At 51.5% G+C, this 19,422-nt stretch overlaps 1 protein-coding gene and 1 pseudogene across 1 annotated transcript in view; both read left to right on the forward strand.

The window, feature by feature from the left end:
• The window catches only part of LOC144752812 (uncharacterized), a 762,950-nt gene that overhangs the window by 21,031 nt on the left and 722,497 nt on the right, over positions 1 to 19,422 (forward strand). The window lies entirely within an intron of this gene.
• Positions 8,691 to 10,843, forward strand: LOC144756716 (28S ribosomal RNA; annotated as a pseudogene).

A 19,422-nucleotide genomic window follows, 5' to 3' on the forward strand; every position in this document is an offset into this window, starting at 1 on the left:
ACCAGAACAGGGTCAGGAATAGGGGGATCGATAAAGAACCTATAGGAATACATCACAACCTAGACTGAGGGGAACGCTGGGTGGTAGGAAATGTGTGCCGGCGCATTGATCCCATACAGAAATGTGAAGAAAATGGGATTTTCTTTTTTAGCTAAATTTGAGATTTTCAGGGGATTCTGGGTAGGAAAATATTGCGAGATCCACGTAGGCCACACCTCTATAGACTCCCTGGGTGTCTAGTTTTCAGAAATGTCTGGGTTTGGTAGGTTTCCCTAGATGGCCACCAAGCCCGGGACCAAAAACACTGGTGACTACCGCGCAAAACCAGATAGTCTTGTCTTGTGATCGATTATTTTTAAAGTCTCCACAGGACGTTTTGGGCCATTTCCTGTCGCGGACACTAGCCTTCTCACACAAGTGAGGTACCATTATTATCAAGAGACCTGGTGGAACGCTGTGCGATAGGAAATTTGTGCGGCTTGGTGAACCCACACAGAAAAGTAAGGAAAACGTGATTTTTTTAAAGCTAAATTTGAGGTTTGCAGGGGATTCTGGGTAGGAAAATGTTGGGAGATCCACGCAAGCCACACCTCCCTGGACTCCCCTGGGTGTTTAGTTTTCATAAATATCTCGGTTTGGTACGTTTGCCTAGAGACCCGCCAAGCCCAGGACAAAAAACGCCAGTGTCTCCCTCGCAAAACCAAGTCTTTTTGTGATTGACAATTTTTAAATCTTCAAAGTATGTTTTGGGGCATTTCCTTTCGCGGCACTAGGCCTAATCACACGGATTGGTGTAAGTCTATGGCTCCCTGCAGATTCCAGAACTTTCCATCATTGAAAAGTTAGGAAAGTGTATTTTGTTTAACAAAATTTTTCGGTTTGCAAGGGATTCCGGGTAACAGAACCTGGCGATAGCTACACAAGTCACCCCATTCTGGATTCCCCTGGGTGCCTAGTTAAAAACAATTTATAGGTTTGCTAGGTTTCCCTAGGTGCCTGCTGAGCGAGGTTCCAAAATCCACAGCTAGGCACTTAGCAAAAAAAAAGGATCCGTTTTCACCGGAAAAATTTGATGTGCCTAAGTTGCTTTTTGGGCTGTACCCTGTACACAAGTGAGGTACCATTTTTTTCAGGTGACTTGGGGTAACACAGAGTAGTAGAACAAGTGTAATTACCAATTGACTTTCCGTGCATTTCTGCCTTCCAAATGTAAGACAATGTGTAAAAAAGAAGTCATTTTGAAAAATTTCCTCAAATTCACATGCTAATGCTGGTACCCACAATTTCGGAGATGTGCAAACTGCTTCTAAACTCTATGTTTTATTCCTATTTACCTATTTTTCACTCTTTATATTTTACCAAATGAATTTGTATATACCCAGTACACAATGAAAAACCATTGCAAGGTGCAGCTCAGTTATTGGTTCTAGGTAACTTTGGTTCTTGTTGAACCTACAAGTCTTATATATCCCTGCAACCAGAGGGGTCCAGCAGACGTAACGGTATATTGCTTTAAAAAATCTGCCATACTTGCAAGAAGTTACAGGAGAAAATGTTGGCACAATTGGCTGGTATTTTTTCAACCCCATTTCAATATTGTTTTATTTTCAAGGAAAACCTTGAAGGATCTACAGAATTCATCCTTCGCTGAATTCAGAAACAAAATATAGGAAAAATAGCGAATGTCCCTGTAAAATTCCAAAACTGAGTAAAAAATGTAGGTTTTCTGACAAAATTCTGCCTGTTCGTGAATGCTAGGAAGATGGTGATTTTAGCACCACAAACCCTTTGTTGATACCATTTGCAGGGGAAAAAACAGACGCTTTCTTCTGCAGCACTTTTTTCACATTTTCCCTAAAAAAACAAAAATGTAGCTATTTTTGGGCTAATTTCTTGGTCACCTCCAGGGGAATTTACAAACCCTGGGTACCTTTGGAATCCTCAGGATGTTGTAAGAAAAGGGACGCAAATTTGGCATGTATACGTTAAGTGGACAAAATGTTAAGGGGGCCTATGTGCAAACTACCCCAAATAGCCAATAAAAGGCTTAGCACTAGGGGGGAAAGGCCTAGCAGGGAAGGAGTTAACTGCAGACAATGCCCTTCCCTGATTCACAATGTGGTACTGTAAATGGCAGCCAAAGGGTTTGGGCTGCAGGGAGTTGGGGCTACTTGTCCCAAGGACAAAATACACATGAAAACGTTTTTTGCTTGACCCCTAACAATATGTCATGCATCGGAATGGCTAAAGACTGGGCTAGATGAAAGCCCTACTAAGTAAAATTAAAAGGTCTTCACTACTTGCACTCTGTAATCATTTCCAGCATCCCTCGGCGATACACTCCTTGACACTTCACTTTAATACATTGCCTTCTCTTTAAAAAAATACCTGATTGGGCCAAGATGGCGGAGTGAGAGAAACGTGCTCGAAGGTCCCTCTTCTCTGGCGAAATCGTCTGCTGCCTCAGCACCCGAACACATATGGGTGTGGCCAACTCCAGGGAGTCCCCTCGACCCAGCTGGCCTAGCGGAGGCTCTCAGATGCCAGAGGGAGATGCTAGGCCACATCTGTCTGCGGAAGCTTGGAGCCGCTGGCCTGGGCTGCGCAGAGGGTGACGGTGCTGGAGCCTAGTGCGCCCCAGATCGGATGGCGAATGCTGGCCCTACAAGACAGGAGGACAGCGTACGACGGCTGCCACGGGTGTTGACCCCTCCTGCCTCGTTGTGGCCCCTGCGGACGGGGGGGGTGAAGGCCGCGGGGGACCCATCTGAACGGCCTGAGGGAGAGCGAGGGACCTCACGGCCTCCTAAATCACAGAACCAGCAAAGACGGTGATGACTGTCAGGCGCCACAGCCCGGAGGCACAGTCAGACTACTCACAAGAAAAACCGGGGGCACGTTTGGCTTGGGAGGTGTCCTCTCTCCCCTCTTGAGCCCTGGGTGGCCTGGACCCCGCGGGACAGCGCCGGGCCTGATGTTGAATCAGGCCTAGAAGACTTGAGGCCTCTGGTCTGCTGGAGTGCTTGAGAGCTGCCCCACCTCAGGTCAGCCTTTAGGAGCCGGGTGAGTGAACGGTGTAGAGGGGGGTGGCGGACAACCAGTGGAGCGCTCTGGGACCAGCCTGAACTTTAACTGAGAGCGACCCCCCTCCCCTCCGCGAGAACAGCTAGGTGGGGCCTATATGGGCTATTCCTGTTGAGCAGCCCACCAATACTACCTGGGGGCACTAGGCCTTGCGTTGGATACATGGCCCAGGTGGGCCTAGACTGCACTCCGGCCCCTGCTGCCTGAAGGGTGGACTTACTTTGCGGGAGAGCACTGGCGTGTGCGCCTCCTTCTGTTCTCCATCGGGAGCTGGTTCGCTGCAGGCCCTCTAGCGGACGGCGGGCCCCTCCTTGACCTGGGACTTTACCTACAAATCGATTGGGGACGGCCTCAGTGTGGGGTTGGTGACGCACTAAAAAGGATCACTCCCTAAAGGGCATGCCTACCAAGCCCTCCACTTCATTGCTGCCGTAGCGTTCTAGCTTCTTGAGTTGCCCGTTGTCCCCTGATAATGCTGGGGGTGAGTCTCCAGTTAACCGTGCCTCTCTGGAGACCCTGTTCTCCTCCCACAGGCAAGACTTACAGACTATTAAGAGGGACTTAGCGCAGGACCTACAAGGGGTCTGGAAAGAGATCTTGGAGAAAGAGTGGACACCCTGGAAAACCATGAAATAACCAGAGACAAAAACATCAAACAACTCAGGCAGGAACTCATCCAACTCGCAGACCAGCAGATCAATCTCCAGGCCCATACCGAAGATCTTGAAAACAGGTTGTGGCGCAACAACATCTAAATCAGCTGCGGAAGCTGAGAATGTAGAGGAATATGTCACAACCCTTTTAGCCTAGATCCTGACAGACATGCAGGCATCGGACATCCGGCTGGACAGGTTCCCCCGAGTTGGTCTTCGTAGATCTGCAAATTCACTGCCCTATTCATTCTGGCTTGTGTACACAGCTTTCACCCTGAATGAACGCATCCTTCCAGGGGCTAGGGACACTAATCCTGTGCAACTTCGTGGCCACCCACTTCAATTGTTCCAAAACCTCTTGTCGATCACGCTCCAGAAAAGGTGGGAATTTCACTTGGTGGCAACTTTTTTTCAATATCATAACATCACATACTCCTCGGGTCATCCCTTCCGCTTAATTTTCACCTTGGAGGGGAAACTTCAGCAACTTTGCTCCATCAAGTCGGCTTGCGACTTGCTGCAGATCGAGGCCCCGGAGGGCCCCTCATGTGGTGCAGCGGTGCCGGGCCCTGGGGCAGGTCGGCGGTCGCGATGGCAGAGGAAATTAGAGGCAAGGGTCTCACGAGGCCTGACCAAGCTATAATTATCGAAGAAAGGGATAGGTTTCTGGAGAATATTGCAGGGGACTCCACATCGCAGGATGCCATTTGAGACACTGGGGCAGCTCCTATATCGCTGTTTATGTGCTTTTTAGAAGCTTGCCGGGGCCATGAGAGGGTGGACCATCATTGAGATGACTGCCCAACCATAAACCCCAATTTATGTCTGCTTCCTTGAGTGGCACTGACCTCGCAGGATGTCTTGCCCCTTCCAGAGACTCTGTTCTTGTTATTTCCTCAACTTTTTCTGTTTCATGTTGGGATTGTTGCGGGGTTACCATAGCCTGCGATTCTAAGGCTATGCATGTTGATGCTTCAACAACCAGGGGTTTCCTTCCACACTAGCTTACAGCACAGGGTGCGACAGGTCTGGGCAGGGAACTCCAGCATAGACATGATTCACCCTCAGACGATAGGTGACTCCTTGAAAGTGATTTCCTTGAATGTGAAGGGACTTCAGGGCTCGAAAAATCCACTCGCCCGTTCGCCTCTCCTGCACGTCTGGGCCCGGTAGCCACGACGTTGGCCCAGGGAGGTAAGCAGCCCCGTGCCTGAGGCCCAGCCGGGGTCCCCGAGCCCTCCTAGACGCGGAGACCCCCGAGCCCTGCGTAGGCAGGCGGGAGCCCTACCGTGAAGGCTCGGTGGGCATATGGGAGTCCTTTAGGTCCCGGCCATCTGGTCGCACCTTCCCCCCTGCCATCTGCTCGCACGCAATGTTTTCCAATGGGGCGACCAGATGGCTGGGCTGCCCTGGAAGTCCCGATGAGGACTCATTTGCCTTCCCGATCCCAACTAGGGCTCCAGGAGGTCAGGCGCATTCGGCGCCTATGGTCCCCTCCATCACTCGGTGTGCACGGGTTACCAGAAAGGGGTGTGGCTTTCCTCTGGCTTACCAGGGGCAGGGTATGCTGGGTCACCCTCCCTGGGCTGGCAGTTATTTGCCGGTGATCAGATTGGCTATGCTTGGACAACACCTCTCCTCGGTCTGGAGGCTCCAGCCCACGGCGTGGCACAGTGCCCGGGACGGGCTCTATGGGTCCCAGGCAGTCCTCCCCCGGGCGTCCGGTCCCGGGAGCTCGGGTGGTCTTCCCCGTGCCTGAGGCCCAGCCGGGGTCGCAGAGCCCCCGAGCCCTGCGTGGGCAGGCGGGAGCCCTTCCGTGAAGGCTCGGGGCGGGCAGAAAGGAGTCCTTTCGTCCGGCCATCTGGTCGCATCTTTCCCCTTGGCCATCTGGTTGCATGCAATGCTTTCCAACCAGATGGCCGACCTGCCCTGGAAGTCCTGATGGGGGTTCATCCGCCTCCCCAATCCCAGCCAGGGCTCCAGAAGGTCGGGCATGTCTGTGCCTAAGGTCCTCTGAGTCTCTCGGTGCGCAAGGGTTCCCAAAAAGAGGGGTAGCCTTCCGTATTACTAGTGGGCAAGGGTACGCCGGGACACCACTCCCGGGCTGGCTGTTCTCATCCGGGGACCGGATGGGCTATGCCCGGACAACACCTTCCCTCCGTCTCCCTCCTCCGGCCCATGGCGTGGCACAGTGCCCGGACGGGCTCCATGGGTCCCGGGCAGTCCTCCCCCGGGTGTGCGGGCCCGAGAGCTCCTGTGGGCCTCCCCATGCCTGAGGCCCAGCTGGGATCCCCGTGTCCCCCGGGAAGCGGAGCCCCCGAGCCCTGCAAGGGCAGGCGGGAGCCCAACCGCAAAGGCTCGGGCGGGCAGATGGGAGTCCTTTCCTTCCCGGCCATCTGGTAGCATCTTCCCCCTCGGCCATCTGGTCGCAATCAATGCTTTCCAATGGGGTGACCAGTTGGCCGGGCTGCCCTGGAAGTCCCGATGAGGGCTCATTTGCCTTCCCGATCCCAGCCAGGGCTCCAGGAGGTCAGGCGCGTCCGGGCCTTGGGTCCCCTGAGTCTCTCGGTGCGCACGGGTTCCCAGAAAGAGAGGTGGCTTTCCTCCGGATTAGTAGGGGCAGGGTATGCCGGAACACCACCCCGGCCGGTGGTTTTTTGCCGGGGACCAGATGGTCTATGCCCAGACAACACCTCCCTTCTGTCCGGGCGCTCCCTCCTCCGGCCCACAGCGTGGCAAAGTGCCCGGGATGGGCTCCATGGGTCCTGGGCAGTCCTCCCCCGGGCATCCGGGCCCGAGAGCTCCGGTGGTCCTCCCCGTGCCTGAGGCCCAGCCAGGGTCCCCGAGCCCCCCTGGACGCAGAGCCCTGCGTGGGTAGGCGGGAGCCCTACCACGAAGGCTTGGGGCAGGCAGCTGGGAGTCCTTTCGGTCCCATATGCCCGGACAACACCTCCCCTCCGTCTGGGGGCTCCCTCCTGGCCCACGGCATGGCAAAGTGCCCGGGAAGGGATCCATGGGTCTCTGGCAGTCCTCCCCTGGGTGTCCCGGCCCGAGAGCTCCGGTGGTCCTCCCCGTGCTTGAGGCCCAGCTGGGGTCCCCGAGCTCCCCCTGAGCCCTGCGTGGGCAGGCGGAAGCTCTAACGCGAAGGCTCGGGCGGGCAGATGGGAGTCCTTTTGGTCCCGGCCATCTGTTCGCACCTTTCCCCTCGGCCATCTGGTTGCACGCAGAGCTTTCCAATGGGGTGACCAGATGGCTGGGCTGCCCTGGAAGTCCCGATGAGGGCTCATTTGCCTCCCCGATCCCAGCCAGGGCTCCAGGAGCTTGGGTGCATCTGGGCCTAGGGTCCCCTGAGTCTCTCTGTGCGCACGGGTTCCCAGAAAGAGGGGAGGCTTTCCTCCAGATTAGTAGGGGCAGGGTACGCCGAAACACCACCCCCAGGCTGGCGGCTCTTTACCGGGGACCAGATGGGCTATGCCCGGACAAATGTAAATGTAAATGTATTTCGATTTATATAGCGCACAAATCACCCAGGGGTCTCAAGGCGCTTGCTTAGGGAACCCATCCTGGTATTCCCCTGTGAGATACCCCGGCAGGGTATCCACAAGGTGAAAGCCAGGCATCCCGCCGCGAGGGGCCGTAGTGGAGATTAAGCAAGCTATTGCCCAGAGTCGCAGAGTGTGACCCCATGAGTCGAGTAGGCACCGGAGCGAGAATTGTCGAGTCCGTGGAATTTTGAGCCCGAGACCCGCCGAGGCGGGGAATCGAACCCTGGTCCACGGCCGATCTCAGCTTCCGGGTCTGCCGCCTCTAACCACTGAGCCACGCTTCTCCACTTGCACTTGGAGACAACACCTTGCCTCCGTCTGGGGGCTCCCTTCTCAGGCCCACGGCGTGGCAAAGTGTCAGGGACGGGCTCCAAAGGTCCCGGGCAGTCCTCTGCGGGCGTGTGGGCCCGAGAGCTCCGGTGGTCCTCTCCGTGCCTGAGGCCCAGCCGGGGTCCCCGAGCCCTGCATGGGCAGGCGGGAGCCCTACCGGGAAGGCTCAGCTCGGGCAGGCAGATGGTAGTCCTTTCGGTCCCTGCCATCTTGTTGCACCTTTCCCCTCGGCCATCTGGTCGCACGCAATGCTATCCAATGGGGCGACCAGATGGCAGGGCTGCCCTGGTAGTCCCGATGGGGTGGCCAAATGGCCGGGCTTCCCTGGAAGTCCAGATGAGGGCTGATTTGCCTCCCCGATCCCAGCGAGGGCTCCAGGAGGTCGGGTACTTTCGCGCCTTGGGTTCCCCTCTGTCACCTCGTGTGCACGGATTACAAGAAAGGGGTCATTTTCCTCCAGATTACTAGGGAGAGGGTCGGTCAGACCTCTGTGAGGTCTGGCGTTGCTGAGACTGGGGAAGGCAGCACCCAGGTCTGCCCGCCGGGGCCCCCAGGGGCCCGGGTACGCACCTGCCTCTCAGCCCCTTCCCGATGGTCCTTTTTCTCCGAGTCTGCTTGCCCCGGGAGCAGGCCGGGACGCTAAGCCAGCATACCCCCTGCGTAGGGTGGCCTGCCAGGGGATGCCACAGCCTTACTCTGATCCATTGGGCACTCTTGGTCCATTTAAGGATGGACTGCTTGGCCAGCCTCGGCTGTTGTTTCATGCAAAGAGATTCCACCCCGAGAAGGGGTCTGGCGACCGGTCTGCCCTGGTCTCATCCCGGGGTGCCTGACTGTGTGCCGCATGTGGCTGTCTGTGGTGTCCCACCAGCTGCCCGTGTGCAGGTGCCTTGGGCTCCCACCTCTGCGGCCGGCTTCCCGGGGAGTGTGAAACCCCTACAGATCCGATCCGGGTAAAGAGGGTGCGTGCTGCCAGGATGCCAGGCCCCTGCTTCGGCAGGGGCCTGGCCTTCCCCGGCAACTCCCTTGACGCTCCGGAGTTATTCTTCCGACTACGACCTAAGATCAGACGTGGCGACCCGCTGAATTTAAGCATATTACTAAGCAGAGGAAAATAAACTACCCAGGATTCCCCCAGTAACGGCGAGTGAAGAGGGAAGAGCCCAGCGCCGAATCCCCTCCCGGTGGTGGGCTCGGGAAATGTGGCGTACAGAAGACCGACTCCCCGGCGTCGCTCATGGGGGCCAAGTCCTTCTTTTCAAGGCTCACCCGTGGACGGTGTACGGCCGGTAGCGGCCCCCAGTGTGCCGGGATCGGGTCTTCTCAGAGTCGGGTTGCTTAGAAATGCTGCCCAAAGTGGGTGGTTAACTCTAAGGCTAAGTACGTGCGCGAGACCGATAGCCAACAAGTACCGTAAGGAAAAATTGAAAAGAACTTTGAAGAGAGAGTTCAAGAGGGTGTGAAACCGTCGAGAGGTAAACGGGTGGGGTCCATGCTGTCCGCCCGGAGGATTCAACATGGCGGGAAGGTCGGTGGCCCAGGAGTTCCAGATCCCCTCCGGGGGACCTGCGACCGGGCCCTACCCGTCCCCCGTAGGGTGCATTTCCTCCGCAGTAGTGCGCCGCGACCGGCTCCGGGTCGACTGGGAAGGCTTTGGGTAGCAGGTGGCTCTCTGCTCCAGCAGAGAGGGTGTTACAGCCCCCCTGGCAGTAGCTTTGCTGTGTCCGCGGGGCCGAGGGAGATTCAACCGCTTCCGCGCCCTCCCCCAGGCACCTCGGGGCATGCCAGGGCGGTTGAAAGGGGGACGCCCAACCTGCTCCCGGCGCGACTGTCGACCGCTCTCAGTGCACCACGACCACGTTGCGCCGCCGGGCAGAGAGGCCCCACGCCGCGGGTCTGCTGTGATGTCGGTTACCCACCTGACCCGTCTTGAAACACGGACCAAGGAGTGTAACACATGTGCGAGTCGGAGGGCCGAGGAAACCCTGTGGCGCAATGAAGGTGAGGGCCGGTGCGCACCGGCTGAGGTGGGATCCTGCCGCGCTTCAGGCGGCGGGCGCACCACCGGCCCGTCTCGCCCGCTCCGTCGGGGAGGTGGAGCATGAACGTGCGTGATAGGACCCAAAAGATGGTGAACTATGCCTGGGCAGGGTGAAGCCAGAGGAAACATAGGTGGAGGTCCGTAGCGCTCCTGACGTGCAAATCGGTTGTCTGACCTGGGTATAGGGGTGATAGACTAATCAAATCATCTAGTAGCTGGTTCCCTCCGAAGTTTCCCTCAGGATAGCTGGCGCTCGGAGTCCCCAGTTTTAACTGGTAAAGCCAATGATTAGAGGTCTTGGGGCCGAAACGATCTCAACCTATTCACAAACTATAAATGGGTAAGAAGCCCGGCTCGCTGGCGTGGAGCTGGGCATGGAATGCGAGTGCCTAGTGGGCCACGTTTGGTAAGCAGAACTGGCGCTGCGGTATGAACCGAACGCCGGGTTAAGGCGCCCGATGCCGACGCTCATCAGACCCCAGAAAAGGTGTTGGTTGATATAGACAGCTGGACGGTGGCCATGGAAGTCAGAATCCGCTAAGGAGTGTGTAACAACTCACCTGCCGAATCAACTAGCCCTGAAAATGGATGGCGCTGGAGTCTCGGGCCCATACCGTCACCGGCGCTGAGAGCCGCAGAGGCTAAGCCGCAACGAGTAGGAGGGCCTCTGCGATGCGCACGGAAGCCCGTGGTGAGGGCCCGGGTGGAGCCGCCGCAGCTGCAGATCTTGTTGGCAGTAGCAAATATTCAAGCGAGAACTTTGAAGGCCGAAGTAGAGAAGGGTTCCATGTGAACAGCAGTTGAACTTGGGTCAGTCTGTCCTAAGAGATAGGCGAGCGCCGTTCGGAAGGGACAGGCGATGGGCTCCGTTGCCCTCGGCGATCTAAAGGGAGTCGGAGTGGCGGAGACGGGCGGAGACGGGCGGCCTTGCGGTGTCCAGTGCGGTAACGCAATCGATCTCGGAGAAGCCGGCGGGAGCCCCGGGGACAGTTCTCTTTTCTTTGTGAAGGGCAGGGTGCCCTGGAATGGGTTCGCACCGAGAGAGGGGCCCGAGCCTTGGAAAGCGTTGCGTTTCCGGCCGCGTCCGGTGAACTCTCGCTGGTCCTTGAAAATCCAGGGGAGGTGGTGTAAATCTCGCGCTGGGCCGTACCCATGTCCGCAGCAGGTCTCCAAGCTGAACACCTCTGGCATGTTGGAACAATGTAGGTATGGGAAGTCGGCAAGTCAGATCCGTAACTTCGGAATAATGGATTGGCTCTAAGGGCTGGGTCGGTCGGGCTGGGGCGTGAAGCGGGGCTGGGCACACACCGCGGCTGGACGAGGCGCCTCCATGCGGGGCGTCAGTGACTCTGGACGTGAGCCGAGCCCTTCCTGTGAATCGGGACAACAGTAAACCTCAGCGAATCCATCAAGTTTGTGGCCTCCTCAGCCAAGAATGACATTGATACAACAAACTTTGAAAATCTTCCCGATGTGTACGAGGTCAGCAAAGATCTAATAACCAAGAAAAGTGACTACACAAAAAAAGTCACTTATTGGAAATACCCAAACGAAAAGTATTAATGTGACTTGTGTGGAGACATATTGGGAACTTTTAAAGAACTGAGAAAACAGGATTCCAACAAGCACAAAGGCTTCTATCTTAAAACGTATTGCTCAAAATGTGACAAAGAAGCCGATTACCACAATATAAGGAAGACCTCAAAAAGGAGAGCTGTCATTCCTGTGCAGCTTCTGTGACATCAGATTTGGAATAAAGATTGGTGTTTCACAACATGCTCAGCATGCGCATCCAAGAGCGCAAAATTGGCTAGACTAGCAGCTCTAGCAAGCAGCAGACCGTCAAAATTATGGTCACAGGAAGAAATATTGCTATTAGCAGAATTGGAAAAAGTGTATGAAAACAAGAAAAATATTAACGCGCTGATGGTTCCACATTTTGACAATAAAAACAGAAAACAAATTGCAAAAAAAGAGATAGAAGAGCAAAAAAATCTTCAAAAGGTGTACTGCAAGCATCAAATGTTTCTGAAAATGACTCTTGCGATGAACCAGAGGTTACAGTGGAAGTATCAACAGAAAAGCGCTGTCATATGGAGTGCATTTGCCTTTATACTGTGTTAAGTTAGCATGAGCTTGTTAGAAGCTAAACGCCATTTTATTCTTCTTGTTGCTTTGCACACGGCACATGATATTATAAATGTTTCGACTTTAGCAGAATATTTTGCTTCACATGAGAATAATATGTTTTTCCTATAGTATCTGTCTAGCTTGGTAAGCTATGTCTACGTAGTGAGTGCTGCGACCCTCAAGGTTAGTCCAACACAGTAGTCTGTTCAGCGCACATTCTAGACATAACACATATGCAGCTGTGGGTGGCTCGAGTTTTCAGCGCGTTTAATATGGCACTGCGTAGAGCATGTGGCAGCAGTCTGACGAACCTTTGCATGGTGAGAGCTGGTGTAGAATATGACGTGATCTCATTCTACTAGAACATAAGGTATGGGGCCGCCCTTGTAATCCCAAGAGACCTTCTATAGATCTAATCTAATATACTAGCAAGGGAGGGTAAGAAGTAGGTTCCTTTAGCCTTCTGACCATTAGCATTTAACATGCTTACTCCTTTTGTATTCTATGGAATTGTAACTATGCTGATAACCTTGTTTCTGATAATATGTTTGCTTGTATTATCTAACATACTGTACCTGAGAGCACAGCATTAGAAATAAATGTTTCCAAATAGCACTTGTCCTCATTTACTCTCTGTTTTGGGCTGATTAGTGAGTATAACGAAAGAGTGTTCATGTGTTCCACGTTTCCTGAGGTGTACTAAGTCCATGTTCTGGGTTGTCTAATTATTGGGGATTTGTAAGAACAAATAAGACACTGATTGCTAGTCTGGTAGGGGCTTTTGGACACTAAGGTGAGTTTTGGCACACCCTAAGTCACTAAGGTTCCAAGTCTTTGTGCACAGTTCTGTGTAGAAGCGGAATCCCTGCCACATGGCGCCCTAACAATGGTGGTCTTATTGCATGACACTTGAGTAGTACTTCTGTCAGTCCTTAACCACTTCACTATTGTTTCCGGATAATAGTAGTGTCGGTTAAGCCTACCTATAGTTATATAGGTCTTTCAAGCTTGAATCTTTTCATCTTTTCAAACGGTTTTCCCCTTGAATTACTACCCAGTTGTGTTACCTAGTTTTTATTGTACTTCTTTCTTCCTGTGTCGCTATGGCCGTCGATATACCGCAACATAGTCGTATTGCGGTTCGCAATCATTTGCAGACTTTTAGTGTCGGTTTGGAGGGCATGGCAGTGATTTTGGTGGTTAGCGCGGATGCAGCTTTCCCTTACGAAATATTCTATTCGTGCGTGACCTTTCCGGCAGCTAATGCAAATACTACTGTGTTTGACACCTATACTGCTACTGCCATTAGGATCCAGGTTAGGTCCATTGTGGGTGCGACTTGGCCTGTTTTAGCCGGATTTACGCCGCATCCTCAGCGTGATTTGGTTCCCGTTGCGGATTTGCGAATTTTGCATGCTGTCGCAATTAGTGTAATTCGTGCATTGGTGCAATACATATCCCGCAATCTCCCGGCTGCACCCCGGGAGCTGTGGCGCTTCCAGCCAGACCGAGTAGTATGAAATTCAATCCTGTTATGGTCAATGCTGTGATGGGCAGGCGCCCCCAGGATAGGAACTAGTTCCCTTTCTGGCTTGCTGAGAAATTTGACCAGCTGGAAGCTGTATTTCCTAACATGTCTCCTGTGGAAAAACACAGGATCCTTAAAATTAGTATTCCTAAGGACTTGACCCCAGAGGTTGGTGACTGTGAGACTTGGGGAAAGATTTTTGTGGCTGTGTATGCGAGGTGCTTTGGCACCCCATCTATGACTGTACTGCCGACGGTCCTTAAACGTGTTCAGGATGAGCACGGATCTGAAGCAGAAGTTGAATTAGGAATGAGACTATGCGGAAGCTTTGACGTAGTTGCTGATCTTGTCCTTGCCAATGTCAAGGGAGATGCGGTTAACTTTCAAGTGTCTAATGCTTTACTGGCGGTTCCCGATCCCGACAAACCCCGACCGTTACCTAAAATTATTACAGCGGCTTATAAGACCGTGGGCCGTAATAGTTTGGGGCTCAAGCCCTTCTCTACGAAAGAGAAGAACCAACCACAAGGTCAGAAGTCGGAGACTGATGACCAGCCCAAGGCTAAAAAGCAGAATTGGCCGAAAAAGAAAGGTCAGGGTAAACAACAGCAACAGAAGCAGGAGTCACGTCCCCCGTCACCGGTGCCTGCGTCTACTGAGCGCGTTTATGATTTGCACGACCGCACTATGATTAAGTCACCTGATAGATTTCAGGTTTCTGATCAACGCTCTCCTCGTTCTTTCCAGGACACATCAGCCTCATCGGCAGGTGGTGGAGGTGGCAGCAGAGGATGGGGCGGCCAACAGTCACGTGACCAGCCCCGCCCAAAAGACGGTAAAGGCAAACAGGACGAATCAACACCGAAGAGTCCCCAGTTTCAAAAGAAAAAAGTAGCCGCTTTAACAGTGAGATATGCCGCAGATAGTGAGAACGCAGCGTCGGAATCTGACCTGTTCTCTGACCCTGCTGGACAGCGCGGCGGAGATTACCATTGTGCGAGAGGCCCTGCGTCCACTACTGAAGGTGACAGCGACTAACCGTTATGTTGTTGTGGAGACAGCTGATACTAGAGTAGCTCCCCCTGATAGACTTTAAGAAATTGTCCTTTTGATTGAGGGTGACATACAACGTACCGTAAAAGGGGTATTTTGGGAGAATCTTACTACTACGTATGATATTTTGTTAGCGGAGGCTGACTGGCCCCCACCTTTTTGTTCTCGCAGCTCCAGGAGGGGAGGAGGTAATCCTCCCTAGTTCCGCGCACACTGTCTAGAAGGAGCATGCGCAGAATTTTGCAGAAGAGTGGGCAAAGTACCTTGCGCCTGCTTTGTACCGCACACACTGTGGTTGGGATAAATTTTCTCCACACCAAGAGATTCCTTTGCGGTATATGCCACAGCCTCAACGCCAATATCCCATCCGATGTGAAGCTAAGGCTTCTGTTGCGGAAATCCTTGTACAATTGAAATATCAAGGTGTGATTGAAACTTGTGTGTCCCCGATGAAAAACCCTCTTTTTACTGTAACCAAGCATGACAGATCGTATCGTTTGGTATTGGATTACCGGCATTTGAACTAGCATTGCTGTACCTGTGCAGTACAGAATGCCCACGGCTCTGCTTTAGTGGATAGTCTTGAGCGTAAGCGGGTTAAAACCATGCTAGACATATCCAACGTTTTTTTTGCCCACCACTTGGCTGGCTTAAGCTCCCAGTGTACCAGTTTTACAAGTGGCGGTAAACGAAGACAATTTAAACGCCTACCGATGGGCTACAAGAATAGTTCAGGGGTGTTTGCCGCCCGTATTGTCTCTCTCTTAGAGAGGATAGACCCAGATGCGTGTTCGTATGTGGATGACATTTATCTCACAGACAACGAGTTGTGGGCGCATCTGTGTCGAGTTGACCGCATAATTTCTTCCTTTGCGGACTTCGGTTACAAATTTAATTTTGCGAAATCCCACATTGCTGAGTTTACAGTGTTGTTCCTGGGCTACGAGCTCAACAATGAAGGTCGAGGATTAGCCCCTCACTTCTTGGAGAAATGCGCACAATTGCGCGCTCCTACAACCCTGAAGAAACTACAATCTTTACTGGGCTTGTTGAATTTCGGGCGTACTTACATTCCCGAATATGCCCAGCGTATCAAGCCCTTGTATTCTTTGATACAACCAACGTTTACCAAATCTTGCTGGCTGCCGGAACATTCAGCGATTTTGCAATCTTTGCAAGCTGATCTTTTAGAATCTAAATTCCTACTGATTCGTGATAACCACACCAACCTGGTGATAAGAATCATCCCTGGGGCGGTAGGTTTCACTTACCTGACTTTTAACGAAGGAGAAACAGTACATATTGCTTACAAGTCACACTTGTACACTTCGGCTGAAATGCGGTTTTCCACTGTGGAAATGTTTTTGACAGAAGTGCAGATGGCGATTCTTAAGGAACAGGCACTGTCACAGGGAAAGCCCATGTTGTTTGTTACCCCGTATCCTGCAGTCGAGGCAGTGACGAGAGCCAGTGTACCAAATTCTAAAGCTTTTCACCCTCAGTGGATTCAGTGGGCCGCTTCGTTGACGTCTTCGGATGTCATGTTTATTTTTGACGCTTCCTTGCAGTCTCAGGAGTTTTTGCAGTATGAATTTGTTCATCCTGCGCCTTTAACTATGAGGCCTTTGGAGGATTTCCACTGTATCATTTACACTGATGGTTCAGCACAGGTTGCGCATGGGTCTAAACACGCATACGTTTCCGCTTGCGCTATTGTGGTAGGTACCATAGTGAATGATGAATTCAAGTCCGAAGTCGTGCACACGCAGACTTTAGGGGACTGTACCGCACAATTGACAGAGCTCCGTGCTTTGATGCTTGCATTAGAGTACACAGATCCTAGTGTGATGACACTTATTGTGAGTGATTCTTACTACTGTGTCCAGTCTTACAATGAGAACCTACATTTTTGGATTCAGAATGATTTTTGTGATTCCAAAGGTAGCACAATAAAACATAAAATGATCTGGGTTCCAAGTGGCTGAGCTTAAAGAGCGATTGCCTCTCGCGTTTGTAATTCACACTCTCGGTCATCAGCACGAAGGCGTACACGCTGTCGGGAATTCTTTGACTGATGAAGCCGCAAAAACAGCAGTATCGACATGTTTGATTGCAGCAGTTACACGTTCCAAAAGTAAAATAGATGATGACATCTTAGCAGCTGTTGCTGCCACTGAGAAGGGAATTAAATATCCGAAAGGATTCCCTTCGAAGTATACCTATCACTTAAGTCCTGATAAAGTCCCTTATGTGAAAATTCCTGATGTTGGTGAACGTCTGATTCCCAACGCAGACCGCAGGCACACACTGATTACAGCTGCCCATGAAGGAGTGGCGTCTGCGCATGCAGGCGTCTCGGCTATGTTTCTCAGTTACAACTACGTTTCTGGTGGCGGGGACTGTACACACAGACGCGTGATTGTGTCCTTCGTTGTGACATTTGCCAGCAGATTAAGCCTTCAACTGCTGCGCGTCCGCCCCAGACACAGTTGTACATTTCTAATAGACCACTTGGTTGTGTTTACTTAGATCACTGCGGTCCCTTTTCTTCTAATACTGCGTATAAGTACATCTAAGTAGCAGTTGATTCATGCACACGCTTTGTATGGGTGTGGCCCCACCGCAGCGCTGATTCTCGAACTGTCGTAAGAGACTTGCGTATCTTTGTAGGGATTTTTGCCTATTGCACCTTCCATTCGGACCAGGGTCCTGCTTTCGCTTCTAAGGAGTATAAGGATGCTATAGCTTCGCTGGGGGTCCAAGTCAAGTTTTCGTCTCCATACAGGCCTAAGGGTAATAGTGTTGTGGAACGAATGAACCGAGATTTAAAGCAGTCTCTGACATCTAGAGTTATAGGCACTGGCAGGAACTGGCTGACCCACCTCAATAGCGTACAGCGTGCCCTAAATAATCTCCCTAGAAAGTCTCTGGATGGGCGGACCCCCTACGAAATGCTCTTTGGTATCAAGATGTTCGTACCGGACCTTGACGGTCTAGACTCGGTGGCTGTTGCCGCCTCCTTTGACGTAGACGAACATTGCAATGTTTTACAGGATCTACAAAAGACAAGAGACAATCTTGCAAAGGAACATTTGCCCTGCACATCTGAAACTGAGTTGCAGATTCTGGTAGTTGGCTGGCTACCACAAGTTGGAGAACTGGTTCGAGAGAAGATCGAGAACAAAAAAGAGTTTGGTCCATCATATCGAGCTCCGGTTCCAGTGCTTGGTGTGAAGGGCACAAGAACAGTCGTTTTACCTCCACTTCCAGGTCGTAAAGAAAAGAGGTATATCTCAATTGACAAAGTCAAACTACACAGAGTGGCCGATTCTTCATAGCATGACTCTGGTAGTCTCATGTCCTGCGATGATGAGAAATTCTGTTTTGGCCCCTGTACCTGATCCTGGGCCTGAGATTGAGCGCGAGTTACCCGCAGTTTCAAGTCCTTTGTTAAGTTCATTGCCTGGTGCTCGCCACGATGAAACTACCTATACATACCCCACTGACTTATCGATGACTGATTTGCAGACACGCTTGGCTACAGAATCCAGATTTTCCTTTGACACTGACTCTCGCACATCGAAGAAGCCTTCCAAAATTTCTGTTTTGATAACCCTTTTTAAAAAACATTTTTTGATTCCACCTTGGACATACATTTGGTTGGTGCTTTTTCCATTTACTTGTTCATGTCCATAGGGTTTGTGGTGTATTTTTTTGGTTTTGTCAACGGACATTATGTTGAGGAAAGAACCTGCATTCTCCCACTTAATGGAACTTGGGCTCCACATTCTTCATCTCACATATGGAAGAGGGACCTGTCTTAGGTTAACATCACAGCCTGGCCTGTCCTGTCCTGGATGGGATTGTATGGGATGCTGTTAAGTTTCAGATCCATGGACCGACTGAAGTTATAAATGTCCCAAATGTACTTCAGTTTCTATGGGGGATGTGGTGAAACAAAATATAAGTTCTGATGATTGGGATGTTCAGGCCGTAGAGGCATTGTTTTCTGATTTGAAATATTATGCTGCCTTTGATGCTGAAGATTTGTATTTAGAATCTGCTAATTATGGTGATTTGTATTGTTTCTAACATTTTGGGAATCACTTCCTGCATAAGGCTAATACCAGGAGGAATACTGTTAACTATACACAATGGGAACATTGTCCAGCTCCTGTACAAGTCAGTTCTGTTTCCTTTTTGGAAAAAATCACTTATTTTACTGATTTTAATCAGTCTAATCCCAATGCATTTTATTTTAAACTGTCTGAGAAGTCCATGTCCAAGGTTAGACTTACCGACACAAAACTATTGTATTCGAAGTCCTTTCTGGACTAATTGGCTGTTGGAGGCTACGAGGTGTGGAAGGATACTATTGATCTTAAATCTGTTTGGGGTTCTAAAGCCTGGCAAGTACAAGGCACAGAGGCTTTGCACCATGCATGTCTCGTACCAGACCACATGTTGTTTTTGAATTCGACTATTTCACAGACAACTTGCTTTGGATTGGCTACTGTAAAAAAATGTAATGCTCCTTCATTCCCTGAATTGGAAGAATACTCCGGTTGGAATAATGTCACTAGATTCTCAATCCGAGATTTGCAAACTATGTTGCTTAATTCTTCCTTTAATATATCCAGTCAGGATCCGGAGGGTTGGTTGGTTTGGCACAGAAGTGCTGATTCGTGTCAGCATCATTTTCTGGGTTTGGCACCTGGCTATAAACAGGTCAGAGTGGATCCCCGTTTTGAAAATGGCCATTCGGTAACTACCTATTCTGTAGGCAAATTATGTCAGAATTGGCTCAAACATTCCACGTTGGCGTCAGTTAAACTGCATTTATCTAAACTGACTGATGATGTTGATCTGAATGACTTTGTGAAAGGCCCTGCTAACGGCAGATCCAAGAGATGGAAATGTGCTATTTACAACAAAGCCTGGAAATTGTCTCAGATTGAGGCGGCTACCCGCATTAGGGCTATAGATCAAGCTAATCTAGAGAAAGTGCTGGCAGTTGTAGATAATAGTATTAACACTTTGTTCTCCCGCATTTACACA

Source organism: Lissotriton helveticus, chromosome 5_1 (assembly GCF_964261635.1).
Source record: "Lissotriton helveticus chromosome 5_1, aLisHel1.1, whole genome shotgun sequence".
In the NCBI taxonomy this organism is placed as follows: domain Eukaryota; kingdom Metazoa; phylum Chordata; class Amphibia; order Caudata; family Salamandridae; genus Lissotriton; species Lissotriton helveticus.